This window comes from Prenolepis imparis, unplaced genomic scaffold, assembly GCF_030444845.1.
Source record: "Prenolepis imparis isolate NDT839.2.m4 unplaced genomic scaffold, iyPreImpa1.0 SCAF_2, whole genome shotgun sequence".
NCBI lineage: Eukaryota > Metazoa > Arthropoda > Insecta > Hymenoptera > Formicidae > Prenolepis > Prenolepis imparis.
The window spans coordinates 2,035,642-2,060,846 of record NW_028141160.1 but is presented as its reverse complement, the minus strand read 5'-3'; the positions used below and the strand labels follow the sequence as shown (position 1 = coordinate 2,060,846).

At 42.3% G+C, this 25,205-nt stretch overlaps 2 pseudogenes; both read right to left on the bottom strand.

The window, feature by feature from the left end:
* Positions 1–2,622: 2,622 nt before the first annotated feature.
* Positions 2,623–13,908, bottom strand: LOC145932791 (uncharacterized; annotated as a pseudogene).
* A 6,620-nt stretch (positions 13,909–20,528) lies between these two features.
* Positions 20,529–24,789, bottom strand: LOC145932790 (uncharacterized; annotated as a pseudogene).
* Between the last annotated feature and the right edge of the window lie 416 nt (positions 24,790–25,205).

The window sequence follows — 25,205 nt, the reverse complement described above, 5'->3', positions numbered from 1 at the left end:
AATGCGCACTAGTATTTCTTTTTCGAGAGTCTTGAAATTGATGAACCATTCTCGCCGGGCTGGCATGTGATCACTCGCACCTGAGTCCAGGAACCACGTGTCCTTAGTTACATGCTGCTCTGTTGTGGATGCTAGAATTTCAACTACCAGTGCGTCTCCTTTTGCTTTGCTCTTTGGCTCACTTGGTTTGTTTGAGCCTGATCCTTTTTTCTTATCGGGGCATTTTCTTGCCCAATGGCCAGTCTTTTCGCACACGTAACACTTACCTGGCCTCGATGTGCTCTTTTCTTTACCTGTGCCTTTCACCTGTTTATTCTGAAATCTATTTGTAGCAAGGGCGCTTCCTTCTGAGTTTTCTTTAACGTTGTGTCTCATCTCCTCGATGGCAAGTCTGGATGTGAGATTTGCCAGCGTCCTTTCGGTTTGAGGTGCTGACTCCCACGCACTCACAAAATGGTTATAGCTGTGGGGTAGAGTCATGGGAATTTTGGTTATTATCATATTATCGGACACTTTCTCACCCATAACCTCGAGTTTGTGTGCTATATCCTCCAGTTTTACTATGTAGGATACAATGCTGTCCGTGGAGTTCATCTTTGCGCTGTACCACATCTGTTGTAGCATGTGTACATTTACCTCTGACTTCTGTTCGTACACAGAGTTTAGCTTGTTCCATATCTCGGCGGCGGTTACACAATTTATTATGTGTAAGAGAGCTTGAGGTCCTTAGTACTATGCCAATTCTAACTCAGGTCCTCCGAGGGGGGTGCGGGGCGCGGGGGCTGACGTCATGCGGGAGAGGGGGGGTCTCGAAGGCGCGGGGGCTGACGTCACGCGGGCGGGGGACGCTTATCGCAGAATCGGGGGGGGGATCTAAGCATGTTCGGCAACTGATTATCTTTGTGATTTATGGCTACCCGAATTTGTAACCGCTCTAGAAGCCATAAAACTATGTTTTTCATTTTATGGACATTTTATCATTAGAAAAGGAATGAAGATTTTAGGGCCGCTGCGACGAACATGTTGAAACGTGATTTAATAGGCCTCTACCTATTTGCGTTGACGTTCAGCAGCTTTGTACCCTCGCGCGGAAAATCCCCCATAAACGAGAGCGAAACATTTTCCTTAATATATTTTAAGGAAGAATGCAACGTATCGGCGCCAACGTTCGGCTGCTCGAATTTGTATCCGAAGCGCTCGATTTTATTACTATGATATTCCTTTGCGATAATTTTGAGAGGGATAGAGCTGAAGCTTATGGAGAGCGGGTCTGTATCCGCGATGTTCATCACAAAGTCTCGAACTATCACCGAGCTAAGTGTGGTGGCTGAAAGTAAGTGAATCAATAATTTACGTGAATTCTAAAAGTACTACAATCATGTCAGAAACATATAGAACATATACATTGGCTGTTTTAAAGAAAGAAGATGCATGGGGGTATAAAGTTGAACCATGGAATTTCCTTCCGCCAGTGAATTCGGTTGTGGAGTTTGTAAAAAATCGCGAAATTGGTCGACAAAATCCTCGAACTGCGATTCTGCATTATCATCTACGAAATCATGAATGCGTTGCACTAGGGGAGTGCGTTTGTAAAAAATGCTGTTTGCCGGACCGGAATCCACAAGCGTGTCCTGAGGAGAAGCGACGCTTCCATGGTAAAATGTATTGGAAGTATATGCGTACGTGGAATCTTTAGGTGTCCGATGTGTAGGAATTGTAAGTATCTCTTTAAATTTATAATAATTGAAAAAAATTTAAAGATTATTAATGTTTCTTTTCTTCTGTGTTATAAAAGATTCCCACATTTATCCGGCTGCTGCCCGCCATCCATGCCAATCGGATTAAATCAAGGCACTCCAGCCTCATGGCCCCAGGACCACCGCCCACCATCGCGCTCGGCCACCACAACCAATTTCACATTTTATCTTTTATATTGTTTTATTTCATATATTGCCTTCTTAATATTATATTCTTTTTATATTTCATTGTATTATTGTTTTATATTTTATATCATATTATTAATAATCATATATTTTTTAATTTTTAATTTTAATAACATAAAATTATAAATATTACACATACTTATTTTATGAATAAAAAAAAAATTATTTTAAATATAAAAATACATATTTTACTTTAGAATAATTCCTCTCTTTCCTCCCATTTATATTATGAATATTATTATAAAAGAATTATTATTATTAATATTGGAAAAAAAAACATTTAAAAAGAAAAATTCTCTTTCTTGCGAACACCTCGCGCTCTCCTTCGCTGCATCATCTCTCGCGTCATCTCTCTCTCTCTCTCTCTCTCTCTCTCTCTCTCTCTCTCTCTCTCTCTCTCTCTCTCTCTCTCTCTCTCTCTCTCTCTCTCTCTCTCTCTCTCTCTCTCTCTCTCTCTCTCTCTCTCTCTCTCTCTCTCTCTCTCTCTCTCTCTCCTCGCTGCGCCTCGCGTCATCTCTCTCGCGCTATTTCTCTCGCGCTACCTCTCTCATGGTCCCTAGCCTCTCTGTCCCTAGCCTCTCGGTCCCTAGCCTCTCGGTCCCTAGCCTCTCAGTCCCTAGCCTCTCGGTCTCTAGCCTGGCGTTCCCCCTTCTCCGCATGACGTCATCCCCCGCAAGGACCCAGCAACGAGCTACATATGAGAGCTAGGACTGCTTACGGGTGGGAGAAAGATGGAGAATGGAAATGCATGCAAAGAAATTACATCATAATTTAGACTTAAAAACTCTTTATTCTTCTTTTAAATATTTTTTTTTCTTACATATTATGGACTAAAAACTAAAGCTGCCAGCTCGCAATCGATGAGCTGATGCTTGTTGAAGGCGTCGCTAGCGCGTATTACATTTGATACTTCTTTAGGACTCGTTACATTGGACATGATATTTGAAAATTGCGTAAACTTGATATCGACTGTATTGGTAATTTTAACCAATCGGTCAAAAGTTACATCAATGCATGGATCGAGATCGAACATACGGTGTAACGTCGATTCGATCATCATCATGCATACATTTGAAGATTCAAGACTTATTAACTTGGCGTCGTTAATCGTACGAACTCGCACTTTTAACGGTCCAACGCTTATAAAACTGTAGGCATCTTTAGAATCGTTTCGAAGCAGATTCTGAATATTGTGACGTTGCTCGTAGAGTCCCTTCCACGCTTCGAGAGATAGTATCAGTTCCTTTCACCGATAATCTCCTATGGCGATTTCCACGTAACTCGGTGGATCCACTTTGATACCAATTTCGAGGAATTTAAATTCCGTAGCTGTCAATGCATATCGTCTACCTAGTATACGAACTGCACGAGGCTCCAACGAAAGGCTGTAAAAATGATATTAGTTTGAAAAATAATACAATTTATAAAAATATAAAGACAAAAATAGAAAAATAGAAAAAGTTAAACTTACTTGTCACATTTGTTCTCAAACGATGGAGTTTCATTACAATTCGGTATATAATTATTCACATGTCTGCCGGAGCCGCTGCTTCTTTTAGCGTAGTACATATTTCCAGATTTTAAAAGTGAAACCACCAGTATGAACGGTTAATGCGACACTGATCGTATAAAGAAATTAATCGAGTGTTGTACATGACGCTTATTTTTAAAAGTAGTGGGGTAAATGTGGTGGGAGATTCTAGAATACTATTGGCGCTATGAAATTTAGGAGAAGGGGAAACGGCGCTCGGATAAAAAGAATTCTTAGAAACGATTCGTGAGGAAAGGATTGGGGAAGGGGAATAAGGGATAAACACATTAATGTTTAAATATTTTATTTTTCCAAATCTTGCAATTCTTTCTGGCGTTGCGACCACCAGTTAAATATTTTGAATACATTTTGTAATGCGCAATTCTTAACATGTTTTCCACATCGCATAGTGTTTTTAACATCTAGATTATTTAGAGACTCGATATCGTCGTAATCAGCATCCAAGGTCTCAATAATGAAACCGTTTCCCGCATCATCCAATATATCGGCTAACCATTCTCGCTTTTCAAGTCCTTTTACATATACGAGAATGGATTCTTCTTCTTCTTCATGTGGTCCACCAATGATAGCTGTTGTAATCAAACGCTGAGCCATGCTATATGAAACGTTTCCATCTTTCCATTGTAATCCATGATGATTTTGAGTCAACCATGAGGCTTGGTGTCTCTCCGATTTTATGAGCACACCCCAGGTACAGGACATGCGAAAAAATAATGTGATAAAATAAATCCTCTTCTCAGGATTGCCGCTTCCTTTACAATGAATTGTTTATTGAGGATAAACCCCTGTAGATCCACAAACGTTGGTACGGACGAGATCTCTCTCTTCGATGTATCAGTTAAAGAAGAAGAATGACAACCATCTCATAACACTTTGATTTATATTCTGCTATGCTTCCCCCTCTCTCTAAATTGTTGGTGCGTTTAGGTGATTTTGCGCAAAACGTTGGTCAACGGGTTGTACTGGATCACGCGATCATGTATGATGAGACAGTACGCAGTGGTATTCATCGGCACATTCTCCTTACACTCGAATTCCAATCTCACATCCACGGTTGCGCTCTTGACCGTTTTGTCGAGAACAATCGATGATCACGAACGGACCGTTACGTAGAAACATTGAGACGGTGAGACTCGGCTCGAGATACTCGTATCCATAATAGTTCTTGCAGAAACGCGCATACGTATCGTACAGAATCGACCATCTGTTTTTATCGAAATCCAGATTCATATCGTCGTACGGATAACATTCCGAGTTCAGATAGAGTTTCACATTGGTCATCTTGCAATCGTCGAATCGACTCATATCCTCAGACATGATATTTTTCCGACCTGTCTGCAGAGCGAAGATAACATATCGTGGCTTCTCCAGCTGAGTCGCTGTCTTAATGGGCCATGAATGCTTGGTTGTACGCTGTAATAGCGGATACTCATACAGATCCCACGAGCGAAAACCCATGCTGAGGTAATGTCCGCTTTCCAGAGCGCGCAGCATCGACAACTTCTTAATCTCGCTCAACAACACATGTGGCATTCGCCATTATATCTTGAATATGTTGATCACAGGCTCCAGCGTCGAATTTCCAACCAGACAATTGTTGTCGTTGCGCGATCGTATTAAGATTAACTCTGACTGAACTAAATGACGAGCGTTAATCACCACACGTCTGTAATCCTCGCAAAATCCCAATAACATGTAGAGCGGTACGCAAAAATTGAAGTTTCCATTCGCAGTAGTCGGATCAATCCAGCCGGCGTTTCTCATAATCACGCTTCTATCGGATGATATCGTTACATAGTTTTTGAGCAAACTTGTTATTCCCACGTTTCGGTTGCGATCAATCTCCACGCCATCGAGTTCGTATCGAATCTCATCGAACATGAATACGACATAATTATTTCCCAGTATCACAGCAGATCCTTCGGCTGGTTTATTTATCTTTAGTTCTCCCTCGATGTATAGGAAACTCTCATACTGCAACGTATACAGATCCTGTTGTTGTATGGGTATTCTTATCTCATCACTGTGTCCGAATGTTGTGTTAGCGAACGGGTTGTACGTGTGAGTCTCGATCTTGACGATGCGATCGTCGAAGATTGGCTCGTCTCCGATGTTGAGAATCCCAGCAGCGATCCAATGTTGTGAGGCTTGCTAAAATTCATTCTGTAGGCGCATTTGATCTCGCTCCTCATCGTATTATAATTAGCGCGGAGCACTATCGGATATTCTCCATCTTCAAAATCACCGTCGTCATTCGTCCGAATATGCGTGGTGTCAGCGTGTTTTTTATCATCGTCACGAACAGCGTGTCGCGGACGTTTTCGTGAAATTGCATGTTTCAAAAACTCATGTATCGCTTGCAGCTCGTACGATCCCTCGGGAATCGTAATTTCCGCGTCATCTTTGCCAAAGTAAAATTTATTATTCGAGGAATTCACGTTCGATATCGTATGATAAGTCTCAAAATCCGCTAGACCTAGCTCGTATTCATCGTCGCTCAAATCTACGGCGGGAAAGTAGTTTACCGCGAGAACACTACTCTTCCCGGTCAGTGTGAATGTCATAGACATGTTGACTACACTGTTAAACGAATACTGAGTTAAATAGCGCAATGTCAGTCTTTAAATTCACGTGCATCGACCGCTCGGAGAAACTGTAAGCACAATTGTCCACAGATGCTTTGATTGTAAGTTTGAACAGGTGTGTAATTGTATTGTATCTTTGTCACATTTAAATATCGTACCAATTCATTCGGCGGTCGAAGATTGCCGAAACTGTCAAAATATATAGCGCGATCCTCCCTCTTTGCATACGCTATCCAATGAGTACCCGATCCTTTAGCGTTATCCAAATTTACGATGCCGCTCTCGTTTCGATATATACCACCGATCGGTAATGAATCACGCATGAAAACACCTCTAAAATACGGAATGTGCATACGTTTTGCCAGTTGTAGCAATTGTATGTTGGTAGTTACGCCCTGCGGCATTTTTAGCGTCTCTTTGACGTTTTTTTTTTCCTTTTTCTCATTGAAACTCCTTGTCCGTGTTTGTATCGTCCGTGTTTGGAGCGAGATACAATCCGTGACCTTCCATGGCGCGATTGTGACGTAGCATCTCTTGCAACTGACGTTGTGCAGCTTTTCCGTCGTTCACCATCTTTGCTACACCAGCCGCTCCACCGACCAGAGATCCGAGCGCGCCCAACATTGGTAGAATCGGTAATACACCCCCACGTTTCGCTACCGGAAGTATTCGTTTCTTCGCCATCTTTTTCTTCGTCTTCGTCTTTGTCGTCTTCAGGCCCATACCGAACTTCGTCTTAGCTTTCATCGCTGCCCAGACAGCTGTGGCGGCGGCTCTCTCACCGACAGTCGAATCTCTCGCAACGATGCGAGTTTGCGCTTCCTTGGCGAGTATCCTATCTGCCGCGTGTCTCTCGATGAGGTCGTTGCTTCGAGAGTATACTATATCGTGTTCACGGCACGCCGCGTCCAATGGGTTGATACCTCGATCGCCTCTGACTAATCGCTTTTGTAGTCGCGTGCCCGGACCGCAAAACTGATAGCCGGGGATATGGAATTCGATCGGAAGTGCGTTTATCGCGAGATTTAATAGGCCTCTACCTATTTTCGTTGACATTCGCTGCAATCTTTTATCATCGGCGCTGGACCGTCAATGTGCGTTCGCTGCCATGGTCGATTGTAATGTTCGAAACAGCGGCGATAGGTTTGAACCTCCAAATCCGCCTTTATATGTTCCGGAAGCTTGTCCCACACGCAGTGGACGTAATTGCCGCACATTCGCAATAACACTGTTTTCGGCACAAATTGTAGCTGTTCAGCGCTCAAATTACAAATATCGTAAGGACTTGATAGCAAGACAAACATTTTTTCGTTACTGAGCAATTCGCGGTTCCGCGCAGCTATAAATAGGCAGACGTTCGATCCAGTCAGGAGTGTGAACATGAATTTCGTGCGACAACCTTTCGCGATACGCGTGACGAATTACGACGCCAGATTACGATCGATGGGGGACAACGCGGAGATGCGTAGACACGGTACGATAATGCCGACTACTATACGCGCGATCGTTTGCGGCCCCTCGAATTGTGGTAAAACTAACGTGTTGATTAGTTTGATAGAAAGCCCGCACGGCGTCCGCTTTGAAAACGTGTACGTGTACTCAAAGTCGCTGCAACAGCCAAAATATCGGTATCGGAGAATTTGCTGATGTCGATCGATGAAATCGGCTATTTTACATTCTCCAATAACAGTGACGTCATTCCACCGAGCGAAGCATGTCCAAACTCGATTTTCGTTTTCGATGACGTGGCGTGCGACAAACAAAATACGATAAGAGAGTACTTTTCAATGGGACGCCACTCGAACGTCGACTGCTTCTATCTCTGTCAGACATACGCAAGAATACCGAAACATCTTATACGCGACAACGCAAACCAGCTAATCTTGTTTAAACAGGATGGTACCAACTTGAAACATGTGTACAACGATCACGTGAATACCGACATGTCATACGAGGATTTCAGTGAATTATGTCGTACTTGTTGGCAGCAATAGTATGGATTTCTAGTGATAGATAAGGATAGCTCGCTTACGAACGGCCGATACAGAAACGGATTTAACGTGTTCGCGATACCGCAAAACAATTAGTCGTTGCCGATGTTCTGTCGAGAGAGGTGAAACACGAGCGTTCGACACTCTGTCAACATGGCTAAGAGCGATAATATTCGCGAGCGTGAAAAGATAGCGAAGGAGATTGCGAAAACGAGTGAATCAATCCGCAAGAAACATCGCGCTTTGAAGACCGGTAAGATCGATAACGATATCGCGGTCAAGACCCATTTTAGACCTATTATTGAGCCGCTACAAAAGATTGTCGACAACTCGATCGCGGTGAAAAACGAGCCGGAAAGTATCGCAAAGATTAAAATCTTACCCATCAAGCGGTACAAGGAGGAGGAGGAGGAGGAGGAGGAAGAGGAGAAGGATGATTATGCGACACCGAAAAAGAGGAAACGGTCAAACCCGAATCGCTCATCGACACCGCGTACATCGGATGCTTTACTGGATGAACCGATGATAACCTCTACACCGTTCGCGACAACGAGAATCGTACAACCTATGATACCCGAAACACTCGCAAACGAAAATGTTTTCGAAACCTCGGGCAGCACGCTCGAAACATCGTTTGTTTGAAACACATTACAAACGCTGGAAGGTCAAGAAATGTTGCGAAAGCACTTGGGACCACTGGGACAAGAGTACATGAGCACTCTCCTCGGTGGCGACAAAAAAAAGAAAATCGATCACGTGTACGGTGTCTATTTCGACAAGGATGAAATGTGTCTCGGTAACAAACGATTCGACATTGACAAATATGACTCTATAATTATAGACAAAGTGAGGTACATTGGTACACCAGGATTATACGAGTTGGTCTTCAAGAGAATTCCCGATGATGACATTTACACGGAGGATATGCATAAATACAAGAGCATATTATTGGCGACGAACGCGCATAAACGCAATTATGACACACAAGGCCAATTACGAAGCAACAGGGGATACAAGTACAAACATATAATCGCACCATTGATATCGATTGAAAAGAAAAAATCTGGAAAGGGAGTATTCATACCTCACGCGATGGCGCTAACCGACAATAAGATCGATTACATACACTGGGATGACCCCAACGAGCTAGTGGATCGGGTACGATTGCTGGACGCTTCGCGCCGAGCTGGCTACAACGCTCACGACAATGAGATCCTGTCGATCATCGAGGAACTTCGCGAAGCGGGCATTATTATAAATTAAACGGTATCTCGACAAAACTAATCAGTCGATCGGCGTCACTCGCATCGGGAAAAAAAATGCCTATCAACAAATTTGGATTATTTGAACCAAGAAATGATGCAACCGGCACAAGCTATTCTTGGGATAGATTTATGAAAAGTTATGTGCACGAAAACGCTCTGTGTCGCGTCGTTACGGACTATGACGCAAGGTCGCGAAAGATTCGTCGTGTAGCGCAACCTGAGGCTGACACCGATGCCGTCAACAAACTGTATGTGGAATCCTGCGTTAAAAGATTGATGAATCAACAGAAAGAATCAGATGAGAAGCTGACTTCGTTCGAGAAGTATGTGCGGGCAATACAGATTGTGATAAACGAACTTCAACGCGCGGCTAACGCTAACGCTAACTCAGAAACGACTATCAACCTGAATGAGCAGCAGTGAACGGGTTAGGAGCGGCTATCGAACGGTTATCGAACATCTACGAAGGATTATCGAACGGCTACGAACAATTATCGAACAGCTACGAAGGATTATCGAACTACTATCTAACTACAATGAGTGGCAGTGGTAGTGAACGGCCTAGCAACAGCTGCGAACGAGGCTACCAACAACTCAAGCAGGGCTGCGAACGGGTCAGTAACGGCTGCGAACGGGTCAGGAAAGGCTACGAACGGGTTAGAAACGACTGTGAACAAGGCAGCGAACGAATCAAGAACGATTACGAACGGCTCAAGAACGGTTCAAGAACGGGTCAGGAACGGCTACGAACGGCTCAAGAACGGGTCAGGAACGGCTGCGAACGGGTCAGGAACGGCTACGAACGGCTCAAGAACGGGTCAGGAACGGCTGCGAACGGGTCAGGAACGGCTACAAACGGCTCAAGAACGGCTACGAACGGGTTAGGAACGGCTCGAGAACGGCTATTGAAGAACGACAAACGAAAATGAATCATAAAACGAGCGACAAATGGCGATCGAGAAAAACCGACGAAGCGAAGAAACAACATAGTTTGGAGAAACGGCAGTTGGTGAACGAACTGCACGCGCCGGCAAGGAAAAATTTTCCCCGAAGACACGTCATAGTGCGGGGATACGATGACCTGTGGCAAGCTGACATCGTCGAGATGCGTCCGTACTCTCGTTTCAACAGAGGTTACCACTACATACTCACCGTCATCGATGTGTTGAGCAAGCATGCGTGGGCCATTCCACTCAAGAGTAAAGGTGGAAGCGAGACGGCTGACGCTATCGCCGAGATAATTCGAGATAGCAAGAGATGCCCGAGAAACATGCAAACCGATAACGGGAAGGAATTTTATAACGCCGACGTGCAACGACTTATACGGATACATAACATCAATCACTATTCTATATATTCGGTATTGAAGGCATCGGTCGTCGAGCGATTCAATCGCACGCTGAAGAATGACATGTGGAAGATGTTTACGCTGAACGGAACTTACAAGTGGATCGACGCGTTGTCGGAACTCGTATCGGATTACAACGCGCGCAATCATCGAACGATCGGCATGCGACCCGTCGACGTCACCCCCGCGATCGCTGATAAACTTTTAAAAACGTTATATAGTAACATAAAGATTGCCGCTCCGGCAAAGTTCAAAGTAGGTGACCTGGTACGCTTTAGCAAGTACAAGACACTTTTTGAGAAGGGTTACACACCAAATTGGACAACTGAAGTGTTTAAAATTGTTAAAGTGCAGCGTACTAATCCCGTAACCTATCTACTCGAGGACTATCGCAAAACATCTGTCGCAGGAGCGTTTTACGAGCACGAGTTGCATAGCGCGAATTATCCAGACGTATATCTCGTGGAGAAAGTACTGCGCAGGAGGAGTGACGAGGTTTACGTAAAATGGCTGGGATTTGACAATTCGCACAACTCTTGGATACATAAGGATAATACAATTTAATTCATACAAACTGTATTTATTAATTACTCAAAAATTAAAAAATATATAATGTGTACAACATATAAAAGTATTTGAAATATAAAAATATATAAGATCTTTATTAATACATCCTTTCCGTTCCAATATATGAAATACATATACATATGTTACATAACATTATATCGCACATACATTATATTACATTATATTTTATAATGGTATCTGGTAATGTCCCCATGGTAATGTGTCGGTCGAATCAGATATGATATACCGCTTGTCATCGTACGGACTTAGAGCAATTTTCGTCTCGCGTATAGTGTATACTTCATGCAATTTCGATCTTATACATGACTGACTACGTGTCATTTCAATCTCTTCATTCAAACACCGCGTGTAATCATCAAACGTTATCGTTCTCGCAACAACGTTACTCTTGACACCTTTAACCTTTTTTGTATCTTTCTTACCATCCACTCGCAAAGCGTACATTTTTGCTCTAAGTCCTACAAATTCAGTCATTATCGTACAGTTATTTTCATCTTTCATTAGACCTGGCACCTTTTTATTCACAAGCGGTATACCGTACGCGTTGTCAATTGGATAATCGCTCGTATCGAATCTAGCGATATCGCGTTTCATATTTTCATACACATCTTCGCACTCAATGTGATATATTAAACTATCTGTATCGGTGTACATTACCCGACATCTGTCACGATAGAGCGGTGACATGTACTCGTGATGAAATTCATACAAACACGTTTTAGAGATGTCGAGTATGCACATGCCAACATAGATTGGTTTATAAAATTTGACTTCAAGATTACGTAATTCTACAGCAATTAAATTTTCCGAAAAGATGCTTCTACTATGGAAATTTGGTTTCGCTATCATTGCCTCTGCTCCGTATCGTCCGTCTCACTTAGTCAATAATTTTACATCGACACGATTACGCACATTTTCCATCGTTTTGCCAAATACCGCATTATTCATCAATTTGTATAAATTTTTTTCGAAATCATTTTTTGCTTGCGTTCTAAATTGCGTATTAAGTTCAATGTAACCGCGAAGCCATGTGGATTGAGTGAATTGTAATATGCGATGTATTTTTGTAACTTGAAGGCCGTGATGCGTACATTGCTGCAGGTTACGGTAGTGTATCACGTAACGCTTTTTATCGTATAATGTCGCGAGCAGCTTATCTTCCCGCTTACCGGGTGGTTTATCGCGTGTTGGGCAAAACGGTAGGTTAGTGTGCATGTCGTGAAGATGTTGCGGATATTCTAAATCTACTTCGAGGATATAGCCTATAGACGAATCGAGCGTGATAGATGATATATCAAAATTAGATATGCCATCGACCCATCGAAAATCGGCGTAAGGCAACGGTTGACACATTGCCCATCCATACAAATTATTTACATCTAAATACATTAAATATGATGATGGTTTCGACGGATCATACGATTGCATGTACTTGTTATTAGCATGGGCGTATCTATTGGAACATTGACTTAAACCACCGCGTATTCCCCGTTCGATAAACATGACCATATCAATGTCTGTAAGCAATTCGAATGTTATATTTGTGTGTTTTAACATGGCATCCCATGTATACCCGAAGAGTATAATAATATGCAGGGTTGAGTCCATAACTCGCGATGCAAGTGTCGCGAAAGTTTTCAAAAATATCTGCTAATAACATGACATCAATTTTTAAATATAGATCACTATATTCGCCTAGCGTTCGAAGGGAGAATCGGTTCCAGACGTTCTCGGCGTGCGCGTAATCGCTCTCGGATATTGTGCTACCGTTCAAAGAACTGTAAAATGATTCGCGCGGCGGTAAACATGTATCTTGATTGTATTTGTCGATACAATCTATATATTCGTATGGAAAGACACCCTTCCGTGTTAATAGATTGAAATTTTCTGTCGGTAAATTTTGAAATTCCGATTGTAAAATTTTTAGTTTCTCTTGTTATAGCCCTAAAAGCTATAACTATAATTATTAAAATCACTTAATATAATTATTATTATTTTGTATATATTACACAAAAATAAGTAAGACGCATGCTTGCAAAAGCGCTGAGGCAATAAGAATTTCGACAAGCATACGAAATCCGAAAAACGAGACTAACGCTGAGTAAGCACTGCGCTAATTAAGAAATTACCAAAATCGCAAGCAAAGCGTTCCATTAACCTCCTTCGCTTGCGACTAGTAACCCAATTATTAGATATAAAAAGGACCCTAAGACAACTCTCGAGGTCCCAGTCAAGCTGTAGTAAAGCGCAAGTACGTTAATACCAAACCACGACACGATTGTGAACAAGTGATCTACGCAACAACTGTGTAAGCATACTTTAATTTGCGTCATCCCAAGACGCTCATATACTTTGTACAACTGACTATTTATATTAAATATATTGTGAGACCACAAACGGGAGTGAAATTCCCCCTGACGTTCCCGAGCTTCCTAGTTCTAATTCGGTAACGATCCCTTATCTATCCTGTGCCTCACAAGGGCATAACATAATTTGGTGGCAGCGGTGGGATGTACCGAAGGATCGTCTTGTGACAAGGAGTGACAAATACTTCCGAAAATCAGTTGACAAAATCAATCACGAGAACTGACACCGTTAGTGATAAAACAGTGAACGTACGAAACGCCGAGAGCCATCGCCGTAAAAACGACGACCAACACCGTGGGACCACCATTGACGAGACAGCACCGCCAAGCTGCAGACCGCCACAGCATCCACGGAACCTGGGACCACCACACCAGCCGCTGATACGAAATACATCGAAAATGCGAGCTGCACTACTGCTGTAAGTGCAAAACTAACTATTATAAAAATACTCTTGTAAGGGAGAAACCCCTCTAGCGTCGAGAAATAAGCCCGAAGTTACTCAATGTCGGAACGACCTAAAAAACGCGTCTCATTTAAGCCACGATTCTGGAGCGGACCAGCTCAACTTAATCGTAGATTCGGTTCCGTAACACCCGTACAAGTAGCCGAGGAAGCGGTACGCGACATTCGCGATAACGTACGCACAAATTTAGATAGACGTTACTCGGACGCTAGCTCACCAGAAGTAGGTGCCGAACCTATCGAGGAAAACGTACGTCCTTCTAATTTAGACGAAGGAAGACGCCCCTCGGATCGCGCGTCTTCCGAGCGAATTTCGGTTAGGAGAAACTATTCCCCCGTATCAGTCGACGATAGCGTTTTAGGCACGCAAAGCGAGGACGACATGAGACGAAACCCTCCGACGCGGAATGCCCCCCCTGAAGATGTCGACAGGGAAATCGAACGCTTACGATCAATAATCGACGGTAATGCCGCCGCGTGTTATGCCGATGCCGGACGTCCAGTTTTCAGTCCAAAAAACGACCTACTTGTTGAACTCATACAAGGGCAACGCGAAATGCGGAACGAAATAGACCGATTACGCACCCAGATACGGGACCAGCCCACGAATAACCGAGAGACACAACAAACGTCGAACCGACACCAATTAGAAAATGCGCGAAATACAGACCGTGACCTCGACACGACCTATACGTACGGAAGATCAGGAAACGACGTGAGGAACCGACGAAGTCTCCCTTCAAGGTATCTGGCCCTAAAGGAAGCACGCGCCATGATCCCCGAATTCAATGGGACGCCTCATAAACTCAAAAAATTTTTAAATGCATGTACTTACGCCATGAAAAAAATTCACCCCGAGGACGAAGAATCCTTAATTCAAGAGGTCTTATTCACAAAACTAGACGGAAAAGCCATGCAAGACTTTGAAACGCACGATATTCAAACATTCGAAGAATTAAAGGAACAATTAGAGTCATGCTATAAATCCAAACGCAGCACGACGAGCCTACAATTAGAGTTCAATTCACTAAAACAACAACCAAACGAAAGCACACAAGAATTCGGTCAACGCGTCGACCTATTAGCAATGAAACTATACGACTCAATAACTGAGGGAAAGGGCTACACCCCGGAAAATAAATGTGGAATACAGCAAACCATAAAGGAACAAGCACTAATAAATTTCCAAATAGGGTTACGCCATGACCTTAAAATCCTCGCACGGGCGCAACGCTTTAAAACTCTACAAGAGGCAATAACCGGCGCCGGCGAAGACGAAAAACTCCTCGAGACCCCTAGGGCCGCGGATAAGCAAACGCACGAATCAAAGTATTCGCAGCATCCGCATGCAACGCGGATTCAATGCCACAAATGCGGAAAAAACGGACACTACGGACGCGACTGCCGCAGTAGCTTCAAGTTCGCGCTCCCAAAACCGGAGAAACGATCGCAAGTAAACGCGATCATTAAGTACTGTAACTATTGCAAGAAATCCGGGCACAACCGCAACGAATGTTGGAAATTAAACGAACGACCAAAAATTAGCGGATATAAAAAACAAGACGAAGACCTAAAATCACACTCCAAATATACACGCGAGCAACGCGAATCGCATCGTCGACGAAAACAGAGCACCGACTCTAATAGCGGCAGCGAAGACGAAAGCAAAGACAAGAAAAACCCGCCAAAAAGGGCGCTAGAATACCGCGTCGCACACATAAAAGGCGAACCAGGATTACCTACAGTAACACTACCCATACGCGAAGCAAAACAAGGGAGGGTAACAATGATGTGCGACTCAGGAGCAACCACTTCATTAATAAAATTAAAGGAATTAAAAGATGATACTTTAATCCATGAAGACGATATTTCACTCACCGGAATAACGGGACACAAGGTACACACCATAGGAAAGATAAACGCTACAATCAAGATAGGTGACCATAAAATAAAACACGCGTTCTACGTGGTAAAAGACGATATGCCCATCGAAAACGACGGAATCTTAGGATTCGACTTCCTACAAAAACATTCCACCGTCTGCGATTTCGAGAAAGCACAGTTAAGGCTAGGGAAAGGTATCTTAAACCTACACTCCACTAGCAAGATTATCTTAAAACCTCGCTGCGAAACCATAATTAGAGCCACGACAAATATAAACAAAATAGGCATAGTTCAAGCAGCAGAAACCGCCCCCGGTATATACATCGGAAATGCGCTAGTAGAACCGATCGACTTCACTTGCCCGATCAGTATGATAAACACGACAGACGAGGAGGTCGAAATAGAAACACCAACAGTGACCATCGAAGAAATCGAACGAGACACTACAACCGGGATAAACGCAATAATTAGCGACAAATTAACCAAACTAGAAGAACCACGGAAGAACCGCGTTTGCAAATTATTACGAACCGACCATCTAAACAATGAAGAACACAGGGCACTTTTAAATATCTGTGAAGAATACCAAGACATATTTCATGTAGAAGGGGAACCCTTAACGTGCACCACCACAATAGAGCACGAAATAAATACGCGTTGTAATACTTCACCCGTAAATATAAGACCATATCGCTTACCCGAAAAACATAAAACCGAAGTAAGCCAACAAATAACCGAGATGCTAAAAGCAAAAATAATAAGGCCGAGTATGAGTCAGTGGAATGCACCCTTACTAGTTGTGCCTAAGAAGATGGACGCATCCGGACAACCTAAACTTCGAGTAGTAATAGACTTCCGAAGACTGAACGATCTAACCATAGGCGATTCATATCCTCTTCCGAATATTACTGACATATTAGATCAGTTAGGCAACGCCAAATATTTTACCACGCTGGATTTGGCCTCAGGATATCACCAAATTCCAATGGCCGAAAAAGACAAAAATAAAACCGCATTTTCAACACCCCACGGACACTACGAATTTAATCGAATGCCGTTCGGACTAAGAAATGCGCCAGCAACTTTCCAGCGGTTGATGAACTCCATACTCAGCGGAATGCAAGGGCTCAAATGCTTAGTTTATTTAGATGACATCGTCATATACGGAGCCAGCCTAGAAGAACATAATAAACGACTCAAGGAAGTACTGCAACGACTCCGAAAGAATAACTTAAAACTCCAACCCAATAAATGTGAGTTCCTACGAAAGGAAGTTATATATCTAGGCCACATAATAACAGAAAATGGAATATCGCCAGATCCCTCGAAATTAACGGCAATAAAAGAATTCCCAAGGCCCGAAAAAGTAAAGGACATACAGTCATTCATAGGCCTTGCCGGATATTATCGAAAATTTATAGAGGACTTCTCAAAAATCGCCAAGCCATTAACAAAGCTGACAAGAAAGTCAGAAAAATTCGAGTGGACCACAGACCAACAAAACGCCTTTGAAACATTAAAAGAAAAACTGATGACTGCGCCAGTGTTGCAATATCCCGACTTCGCACAAGAATTTATAGTGACTACCGATGCTTCCAATTACGCTATCGGAGCAGTGCTATCGCAAGGTAAAATAGGTAATGATCGCCCCATTGCTTACGCAAGCAGAATTTTGTCACGAGCAGAAAAAAATTATAACACAACTGAAAAAGAGCTACTCGCAATAATATGGGCCGCCAAACATTTTAGACCATACATATACGGCACGAAATTCAAAATCGTGACCGATCATAAACCACTAATATGGCTATTCAATGTCAACGACCCCGGATCGAGACTGATTCGATGGAGGCTCAAGTTAGAAGAATACGATTACGAAATAATACACAAGGCGGGTCGAGCGAACGCAAACGCTGACGCATTAAGCCGTAATGTAATCCGAGATACAAGCGAATCGGAAAAGGAGCAAAAAATACATGCAATAGAAATAAACAACACAAGCACTGAAAATACTGAAAATTATACGGAAGAAGAAAGGAAACAAATATTACATGAATATCACGACGCCCCCATAGGAGGACATCAAGGTGTCGAGCGAACTTTAAAAAGAATTCGCCTAAAACACGATTGGCACGGAATAACAAAAGACGTCGAGAAATATATAGCTAAATGCGAATCGTGTCAAAAAAACAAATTGTCACGAAAAACTAAAATGCCTTTAATAATAACAGATACACCCACTGCACCATTCGAGAAATGTGCATTAGATATAGTCGGACCACTAACAGTAACCACGAAGGGAAACAAATATTTGCTAACATTCCAAGATAGTTTAACAAAATATAGCGAAGCAGTACCAATCCCAAACCAAGAAGCGAACACGGTCAGCAAGGAATTTATTACAAAAATCGTTCTCAAACACGGGACGCCAGAAAAAATCCTTACGGATCAAGGAACAAATTTCCTCAGTGAAATATTCAAAAATACATGCAAGCTGTTAAAAATAAACAAAATACAGACAACTGCATATCACCCTGAAAGCAACGGCGCACTAGAACGATCACATCGCACGCTGGCAGAATATTTACGACATTACATTAACGAAGACCAAACCGATTGGGATGAATGGATACCGTTCGCAATTTTTTCTTATAACACCACACCACACACAGCAACAGGATACACGCCCTTCGAACTAATATATGGACGACAAGCAGAATTACCGACTGCACTAACGAAACCCCCAAGGCTAACATATAATTACGACGATTACGCACAAGAGATGCGAGAAAGAATACGAGCTACCAATCAACAGGCAAGGGAACATCTAAAGGATAAGAAAATTAAAGCCAAACAACAATACGATAAAGAAACAAAAATAACAAAATTTAGAGTAGGCGACAAGGTACTGGTCTACGACGAGACGTTACGACGAGGACGATCAAAGAAACTCGAATCATTATGGACCGGACCATACGTCATACTCGAAAGGAACTCAGACGTAAATTATACAATAAAAAAAGGAAGAAAGACTATACGTATACACGCAAATAAACTCAAACAATTTATAGAAGCATAAACGAACTGTATTATTACAGGATGCTTACTTGCTGGAACAGCAAGGTACTCGCAAGGCCCCACGACGACAAGGATCGCCCATATAAAATACACGAATTTATTCACAACCCAGGCCTACATTTTGAAAAAATCGGAAAATTACATTATACCGAAGGAACATGGAAACTTGTAATTAAATTACTTAGAAGAACTAATGCAAAGGTACGAACAAATAGAAGAATACGTACAACAGCACCAACTGAAATGCGACACACTGAAGTTCCACGTTCAGTATCAAAAGGACGCATGTACTAGCTTCGAGACCATCACAAATAAAGAAGCTAAATATCTGAAGAACCTCATGACACAAATCCAAACGGTTTACAGACCGCCGACTAACAAACGTCGAGGATTAATAAACGGAATAGGAACAATAGCGAAAACATTATTTGGAACGATGGACGCAGAAGATGAGGAACATATCAACCAACAACTCGAGCTACTAAACGACAACCAACAAACGATGCAGCATGCAATAAAAACCCAATTAAAGGTAGTAAACGCAACGATAGCGCACATAGAAACGTTAGAAAATATAGTTCAACGAAACGAAAATCTATTACGCAAACAAGTACAGGCATTTTTCGAACGCGAAGACATTTCTGAACATTTTGCGATAACCACTGCGGTCATTACAGAACTAATACGCGACGCAGAAAATGTACTAGATTACCTGACACACATACAAAAAGAAACAATACAACTAAAATTAATGCCGGTAGATATAATAACCGCGCATTTAAAGGAAGCGGTACACCAAATACCGCAAGGTTCATATTTCCCGTTCTCAATACATGCCGAGAATTGGTTACAAATAGAAAAATACATGACAGTAAGCGCATATTGCGATAAAACAAAAATTTTCACCATCCTTCATTTTCCGCTAATAACAAAACCTACGTACGATATCATAAGAGTAGTAGCGCTCCCTATTCCGGACCATAACGCGATAATGTCAAGCACAGAAATAACAAACGAACTACTCGCGTTAAATAAGGAAACGCTAACATACGTACTAATAACAGAAAACGTGTTAGAAAAGTGTAAAAGGAACAACTACGATTATATATGTCTAAAGACACATCCAATATACCGTATAAACGCGAACGCCCCGTGCGAAATTCAAATGTACGAACAGCGACAACAGTATCATAACAATTGTAAAATAAAGCGAACTATTGAAAGAAAAGCAGTCTGGATCGCATTACACCAGCCAGGCACTTGGTTATATTCAACCACCACTGACCTGCAAGTAATTATACAATGCAACGGACAACATGAGTACAGAGAAACAATAAGAAATACGGGACAAATAACACTACAAGGAAAATGCAAATTGACAACCACAGAAATGACGATACAAACAAGAAACACAGTTTTCGAAACAGAAACGGAAACGTACCTACCAGAATTAAACATAACACTATTACGCGATCTCAAAACTAACAACAATATAACGTTAACAGACGTCACAGAACACGAAACTGAATTAACAGAATTAAGAGCCAAATTACACACGATAAATAATAACTTGGAAAACAATGAGCAAAGGTTTTTTACCAAAAAATACTTTCTATACCCAATGGCAACCAACGGAATAATCCTTACCGTAGTAATAGCAATAATAATTTATATAACAAAAAAAACCAGGAAAACCGTATACAAACCTACAACAATACCAAGACCAAAACCAATATTAAAACGTAGTCTAAGCACGCGATATTAGAAGTAAGAACAAAAATTGTAAAGCATTGTAAATATCGCTATAGAACTAAGAAAACTACGTGCCTCGTTTTCTTTTCTAACGGGGGAGGGATGTTATAGCCCTAAAAGCTATAACTATAATTATTAAAATCACTTAATATAATTATTATTATTTTGTATATATTACACAAAAATAAGTAAGACGCATGCTTGCAAAAGCGCTGAGGCAATAAGAATTTCGACAAGCATACGAAATCCGAAAAACGCTGAGTAAGCACTGCGCTAATTAAGAAATTACCAAAATCGCAAGCAAAGCGTTCCATTAACCTCCTTCGCTTGCGACTAGTAACCCAATTATTAGATATAAAAAGGACCCTAAGACAACTCTCGAGGTCCCAGTCAAGCTGTAGTAAAGCGCAAGTACGTTAATACCAAACCACGACACGATTGTGAACAAGTGATCTACGCAACAACTGTGTAAGCATACTTTAATTTGCGTCATCCCAAGACGCTCATATACTTTGTACAACTGACTATTTATATTAAATATATTGTGAGACCACAAACGGGAGTGAAATTCCCCCTGACGTTCCCGAGCTTCCTAGTTCTAATTCGGTAACGATCCCTTATCTATCCTGTGCCTCACAAGGGCATAACACTCTTTATTCAAAAAAGATGCTAATTTATCAAGACTTGCAGCGAGAAATTTATATGAATCGATAAAACGTAATTTTATATGATTTTTCGAATTGTCTTGTGTCAATTTAACAGTTTTTGTAAATGAAATATATTTTTCTTTCGTTATCGGAAGTAATTCGATTTCCCCTTCGAACGCTGTAGCTATATCCTCGATAATGAAATGCGCGTCGTAACCGGATAAATTGTGAAAAACTATTGGAATACAAAAAGTTTCTTTATAATTTAGATTGCAATTTGAGTGCGCGGGACCTCTGTATCGTCCAGTCAGATGGCAATGATCGCGTACGCGTGTATCGTCTTGTACGAATGGTTTTTCGCATATATGACAATGCGTTGCGCTGTGAAATTTTTTCCACTCGTCCGATGTTAAATTTACCATGGGAACATTTGTCGTTAAAATAGTCTTTATACGTAACGCTAAATTTTTAAGTTCTTCAGCGTACCATGAAACGCAATCGACGCTACGGCGAGAATTATACGCGGATAACGAGTTGTCGTACGAACAATGTATATAATAAGCTGAATACCTTGTGATGTTGATAATTTGTCGCTTCTTCGGTCTTTGTCAAAACGCATTCCAAGTCGGCGTACACTACAAACGGAAGTCGCTCCTTTCTGTTGTAGTTGTCAAACGATAACCACTTGTCTTTATCGCTTGGTAACCGGATAGCGCAGTCGTTTATCTTTCCGCAGTCTACTGTATGTGACTGCAACTTGTTCTCCGATCCGAAATAGTGCAAGCATCTATGAAAGACAAAAAAAATTACAATTTTATTTACAATTATATTTTAATATATAATTTGCAATAAATATACACACCGATCGCAGATATATTTCTTGTGACCATTTTTGCTCAATTGCGTGTTCACAAGGCGGGATAGATTCTTGATCCACGCGAAATGTCCAACGCTATTGCTGTCTTGCACATACAGCAAGTTGACATGCTTGTCTTTCTTTTGCTCCGAAAGACGAATCGGGACGATGTCATTCTCAATACTATATACATTGATGGAGATATTATTTACTAGTTCAAACTTTTTAATTTGATTTATGGTCACTGGAAACTCAATGTCTTGGAGATTCAGCACCGTCGTATAGTACGGATGTAACGATACCCCCGTTACCCGACCGAACACCGTGCGGAAGGCTGCGCCCGGCAAACACCGGCCGGGCGATGCAGCGGGCGCAATGCGCCATCATTTATTAAATACACACGAATCGGGCCAGTTATTCAAAATTCGTACGGCGTACCGAAAACCACGACGTCACGAAAATACCCGAGCGCTACCGAAGACGCGCGGAAATTCCCGAACGCGAAGCCGGGACGCTTAAAAAGAGCGATTCGAGGCGAGAAAGCTCATTCCGGTCCCGATCCGCTCTCGAGCACACATCCCGAACCGATTCCAGAATAAAAACACGAGTAAGCCGCAAATAACGGGGGTCGGGTGTACTCTGCCTCCGGTGGGTGTTCTCACCTAGAAAGCGCTCTAGTGTCTTCCGTCTTCTCTCTCTGTAAGCGTATGACCAAAGGGGTCGGGTGTGCCCGGTCTCTACCGAGAGTTCTCGGTTAGCGGACAAACGCTGACGTCCTTCCGTACCCCGGTTCCGGCAATCAGTCACAAAGTAGGGAGTTCCCCGCTTTGGACGGGAGTTCCCGTCGCCGGTCACTATCCTCCGCGCAACTATATCCTTACACGCGGACGCGAATCGCGATTCGCTAAAGAGCCCGCGTATAATCCCGCGCGGCTTTCGAGATATATCGAACACTCTCTCGGGCGCGAGAGAGAGTCCGCGTAGAAAAACGCGAATTCCGGAGCCACGCGCTCGGCCCCGCCGCGCCCCGCTTCCTGCGCCGTCACCGTTCGCCACAATAACATAAACACGCGTGAGCTAGTGGCCCTTTAAAGTATAGCTACCCGAGCCTAGGGGCAATAACCTTGCGATTGAAAACATATGATCGCGCCTCTCTGTATCGATATTATATCGCGGATTTTTGTATATTATTTAGCCGAAGCGTTTATCGCATTAATTCTGTTCTTTTAATTGTAGTATTGTTATATCGCGGATTTTTGTACATTATGTAGTCGAAGCGGTTACCGCATTATTTCTGGTAATTGTATTATTGTTATCTCGCGGATTTTTGTGCTGTATTTAGCCGAGACGTTTCCCGAATTATTTATGTTAATGGTATTATTATTATATCGCGAGTTGGTCTCTTATATGGACACCAAACGGACGAAACATTAATTTCTTTTGTGTCTTTTGAATAAACAGTTTATTAAGTTAAATATTAAATCATCGTCTTGTGTTTTCGCCTGAACCGTTTTCCCCGAACCTTGTGATCCCGACTGAGCGCAGTCCGGCCGTATCGGAAAGAAAACGGTACGTTACACGGATATGAAGATTCTCGTGTTACATTTCTTTCGGCGGGGTACAGAGCGGCCACCACTGACCACGCGAAACACGCATTGTCTTTAGACTGCACGTTCATCACTGCTCTCTTCGTCACAATTTCTCACGGTAAGTTTAGATAACACCAAGCGCGCATTGAATTATACTTGTTTATATTTATAGTCAAGTTAATTATTTGTGACAACGCCCAACCACTATCGCGTTCTTGAAACTCTTCTAGCGATGCTAGCGTGGGCTCGATAACGCGGCGCTCGTACCACTCGTGTAAATCGGACGTGCGAAAGAGTTCATAGTTTTTTGTATTGACACTTTTATTGGCGCGTTTATCACCGGATACAAACTCGCCATTAAACACGGTGTTCACTTTTACACTAGTGTGTTTTTGCAACACTTTTTGCACGTGTTCGATCACAATGTCTTTGGCATCCTCTAGAAATTGACGAGGTTCGATGTGGTTGCTGTTTATCACCGCACCAGTCAAGATGTGGCTCTCGAACGCCGTATCAATCTCTCGCCATATGAGTCCGATGTCTCGCGAACTGCTTCCGGCACCTGCGTGTACAAAACGTCTGCGTACCGAATTTTTCAACCCTTCGAAACGAGCAATTTGGGCGACAAGTGATTGCCGAACTCCAATCGCTAATCGTGGACGTTTGTTTCGGCTTTGTTCTTGCAATGATTCGATGTATTCGTCACATCGCTGCTCCCACACAATGAATTCTTCCACCGATTTCACCCTTGCGGATTGCTCCAATAAACTTGCTTCCAATTGTGCCATATTTCTTTACTCGAGATGCACTTCTTGAACTTCTGACAAAGATACTGACATAGTATGCCTCTTTACCATCCTTTTTATTTGATCACTGACACTTGAAAAAGTTGAACTTTGCAATTTTGTCACGTGCGGCTCATCGGCTTTGAAATTGATACATTTTTGCGTCTAATATTTCATTGAGAATGATATCATAGCAGGCGTACGTTGGCGCTCAAAAATTGTGATTTTGCAAATCGGATAATTATGATTTTGTCGCGTACGTTTTGAACACCTGGGGGGGGGGGGTGATGTCATAGCAGCCGTACATCGGCGCTTGAAATTGTGAATATGTTGCATTTTTTACATCTAATAGTTCATCTGAGGATGATGTCATAGCAGCCGTACAGCGGAGCTTGAAATTTTAGATATGTTGCATTTTTACGATGATTTCATTGAGGATGATATCATAGCAGCTGTACATTGGCGCTTTGATACATTTTGCTAATCAGCTGATTTTGTCACGTAGGTTTTGAA